Below are 4,624 nucleotides of genomic sequence, written 5' to 3'. Positions count from 1 at the left end.
AATATGATGCTGTGAAAGTGCCACACTCAATATGCAGCAAATTTTGAAAACTCAGCAGTGGTCAAAGGACTGGAAAAGGTCAGTTTTCATTCCAATCCCAAAGAAAGGCAATGCCAAAGAATGCTGAAACTACCACACAATTGTACTCATCTCACACCCTAGCAAAGTAATGCTCAAAATTCTCCAAGCCAGGCTTCAGCAATACGTGAACCATGAACTTCCAGATGTTCAAGCTGGGTTTTGAAAAGGCAGCAGAACCAGAGACCAATTTGCCAACATCTGTTGATCTTCAAAAAAGCAAGAGAGTTCCAGGAAAACATCTGCCTCTGCTTTATTGACTACGCCAAAGCCTTTGACTGTGTGGATCACCACAAACTGTGGAAAATTCTTAAGGAGATGGGAATACCAGACCACCTGACCTGCCTGCTGAGAAACCTGTATACAGGTCAACAAGCAACAGTTAGAACTGGACATGGAACAACAGACTGGTTCCAAATCGGGAAAGGAATACGTCAGGCTGTATATTGTCACCCTGCTTATTTAACTTATAAGCAGAATACATCATGCAAAATGCCAGGCTGGATGAAGCACAAGCTGAAATCAAGATTGCCGGGAGAAATGTCAATAACCTCAGATATGCAGATGACACCACCCTTATGGCAGACAATGAAGAAGAACTAAAGAACCTCTTAATGAAAGTGAAAGAGGAGAGTTAAAAAGTTGGCTTAAAACTCAATATTCATGCCTCGAACTTGGACTGAGGATCTATTTCATATATGGTAACATACATGTTTCAGTGCTATTCTCTCAAATCATACCACCCTCACCTTCTCCCACAGAGTCCAAAAGTCTGTTCTTTACATCTGTGTCTCTTTTGCTGTCTCACATACAGGGTCATCATTACCATCTTTCTCAATTCCACATATATGCGTTATTATACTATATTGGTGTTTTTCTTTCTGACTTACCTAACTGTAAAATAGGCTCCAGTTTCATCCACCTCATTAAAACTGATTCAAATGCATTCTTTTTAATAGCTGAGTAATATTCCATTGTGTATATATACCACAGCTTTCTTATCCATTCATCTGCTGATGGACATCGAGGTTAATTCCGTGTCCTAGCTATTGTAAATAGTGCTGTGATGAACATTGGGGTATACGTGTCCCTTTCAATCCTGGTTTCCTTGGTGTGTATGCCCAGTAGTTGGATTGCTGGATTGTATGAGGCACTCAGGACTGGTGCACTGGGACAACTCTGAGGGATGGGATGTGGAGGGAAGTGGGAGGAGGCTTCAGGATGGGGGACACATGTACACCCATGGCTGATTCATGTGAATGTATGGCAAAAACCACTTTAATATTGTAAAGTAATTAGCGTCCAGTTAAAATAAATAAATTAATTTACAAAAAGAAAAACCACCTCATATTCAGAAAACTAAGATCATGGCCTCTGGTCTTATCACTTCATGGCACATAAATGGGGAAACAGTGGAAACAGTGTCAGACTTTATTTTTCTGGGCTCCAAAATCGCTTCAGATGGTGGCTACAGCCATGAAATTAAAAGACACTTGCTCCTTGGGAGAAAAACTATGACCAACCTAGACAGCATATTAAAAAGCAGAGACATTACTCTGTGGACAAATGTTCATCTAGTCAAAGCTATGGTTTTTCCAGTAGTCGTATATGGATATGAGAGTTGAACTATAAAGAAAGCTGAGCACTAAAGAATTGATGCTTTTGAACTGTGATGTTGGAGAAGACTCTTGAGAGTCTCTTGGACTGCAAGGAGATCCAACCAGTCAATTCTAAAGAAAATCAGTCCTGAATATTCTTTGGAAGGACTGATGCTGAAGCTGAAACTCCAATACGTTGGCCACCTGATGCGAAGAACTGACTCATTTGAAGAGACCTTGATGCTGGGAAAGATTGAAGATGGGAGGAGAATGGGACAACAGAGGACGAGATGGTTGGATGGCATCACCAACTCGATGGACATGAGTTTGAGGAAGCTCTGGGAGTTGGTGATGGACTGGGAAGCCTGGTGTGCTGCAGTCCATGGGGTTGCAAATAGTTGGACATGACTGAGCGACTGAACTGAACTGAACTGAAACTTCAAGAGAAACTTTAGGTTCATTTGCTGTAATGCAAAGAATTTTAATGAAATATTGTTTAATTAAACAAGGTTTCTGCTGGATCTGGAAAATCTGGGGATTATATAGAATGTTATGAAACTTATTTTTGTCTATTTGCTTAACATTTTAATCTAATTTTCCTTGAGAATCTTGCCAGTATCTTCTCATACATTATCCTTACATGTAATTAAATCAATCTTTGGCTCAATGGATAAGGCAATACTGGCTTTTTCGTCTGCAGCATTTCCCAAACATTAGTCTTCTGTCTACCAATTACCTGAATGTGCTCATATTTTATACTACTATACAATATTTTTCTTGAGATAATGGTACTTGTTTGCATTCAAATGTATTTAAGTAGTATTTATGTCATTTAATCACTTTATCCCCTAATATATGCAAATGAATGCATCTAAAAGCATTATTGCATAACTTTAAAATTATCTTGTAGCCCACAATTTGGAAAAGCTGTTCTATGGTATTTCATTATAAATCTTGGGGAGAGGCAGATGCTGAGATGGACATGTTCCTCATCAACCATTGCCACAAGACCACCATCTTCACAGATGCCAAGGACCGGAAGTGCAGCGGTTGTATGAGGACAATCAACTTCATGACAGCGCAAGACATTGCGTGAGTGTGACTTCACCAGCAGATAGTACAGCCTCAGGCCCCAGCCACTGTGGGGCTAGCCTTCTCACCAGATGAGACATTTGTGGCTCTGTGCTTTGAGCCCTTCTCCAGCGCACCTGAGCTGCCCTATCTGAGGAAGCAGTAGAACTCAGGAAGCAAAGCCAATGAACAAGCTGTGTAGTAAGATGGTCCCCCCCAATCCTTCCCTGCCTCGCCTGTGCCCCACTACTGCTGCTGCTAAGTCGCTTCAGTCGTGTCCGACTCTGTGCGACCCCATAGAGGGCAGTCCACCAGGCTCCGCCGTCCCTGGGATTCTCCAGGCAAGAATACTGGAGTGGGTTGCCATTTCCTTCTCCATGTGCCCCACTAATCCTCTCTAATAAAAGAGATTTGGGTTTAAAAACATCCATAGATAAATTGCCTTCTTCTTTCATAAAAGACTCAAGAGTTATTTTCTGATAGTCTCTTAGAAATTTAAAGTCTGTATTGTGTATGCTGTTCTCTTATTACTATAAAATTAATTTAACTTAAATATAGAGAAATCACAAGCATTATTTATAAAAATTAAAAGATTAGTTTTATTTCTTTGATACATTTCTAATAGAGGTACTATTGAACTTACTTGAAAAAGAAATAAGATGTATCATTAATAATGTCTAAAATATTTAAAATATTCTGTTTTATTGGCACTAGTTATTCCCTGAATACTATGCACTAATACTTATTTACATAACATTTTCAAAATTCAACTGAAGTCAAACATAAATTCTAACTTGGATATTGATTCATATGAACTCATATTTTGATCTATTTTCTTTGTGTTCTACATCTGGTACCTCTGAAAACACTTCTACTTGGATATTATTGAGGAAAACTAGTCTTTAATAACCAATAAATAGAGATTTACAAAATTTCACCATTATGAAAACCTGCTGCAGTTATCCTCCAATTGGGTTCATTGCCATCTATTATTTGTGTTTATGATCTTTTAGCCAGTTCTCAATCCATGTGATTCTGTTCTCATCCAAAACAATTATAATTAATTTGCAACTAAAAGTTCATGATCCACTGTTTCAAATGCTTCACTGAAGCCCAAATACATGACGTCAACTCCATCCTCTTCTCCAACTAGTTTTGTAACTCTCTCAAACAGGTCTATCATCATGGTCAGGCATGATTTGTTCATTATAGACCATGATGTGTAAGGTTCAAAATTCCCTTGTCTTCTAACTGCTTACAGATTGTCCTTCAAAAGTTTCTTCATTTCTTCACTCTATATTGAACTATTGCTTGGTTGTGTGTAAACCTTTGCTTTATTTGGGCATGTTTATAAAGAAGAAAAACTGAAGGAGACTAACTTGTAGAATCATTTTAATTGATATTTGCAAATTATATAGCACTTAAATGAAGAACTTTGGATCTTGGTCTTTTTTTATATTTCCTTAATTCTACATAAAATCTTTTTCATGAGAATTACTAAGGAGTTCAGCATTATTAATTTGTGGGTACTTACATTTTCAAAGGACTATGAAACTAGGCTAATTAGAGTAGTGTTTTTAGCTCAGAGGGTTCATATAATAAAGCAAAAGATCCCATCATGACTCAAATAGAAAATGAGCTAATTGTAGGGTAGAGTAGAGTAAGTTAAAGAGGATCTAAGAATGTCAACTTGAGGGATAAAATTAATTTGTAACATTTATGTATAATATATAATTACAATTATCTGAATTTTTATAAATATCTGAATGACTGTAATATAAAACTAGTTTTAAAAGTAAAAAATTTATAACCTCTAAGATTTCCTTAGTGTACCAACAGCCCACTCATGACAATTATTGGTAAAATTTGCAATAAGC

At 37.5% G+C, this 4,624-nt stretch overlaps 1 pseudogene; it reads left to right on the top strand.

Moving 5' to 3' along the window:
• Positions 1–2,652: 2,652 nt before the first annotated feature.
• On the top strand, positions 2,653–2,949 carry LOC145516511 (elongin-B pseudogene; annotated as a pseudogene).
• The last annotated feature ends 1,675 nt before the right edge of the window (positions 2,950–4,624 follow it).

This window comes from Giraffa tippelskirchi, chromosome 8 (assembly GCF_054371585.1).
Source record: "Giraffa tippelskirchi isolate mGirTip1 chromosome 8, T2T-mGirTip1v1.2.pri, whole genome shotgun sequence".
In the NCBI taxonomy this organism is placed as follows: Eukaryota; Metazoa; Chordata; class Mammalia; order Artiodactyla; family Giraffidae; genus Giraffa; species Giraffa tippelskirchi.
The sequence above is the reverse complement of the archived record's forward strand: the minus strand, read 5'-3'. Positions and strand labels throughout refer to the sequence as shown.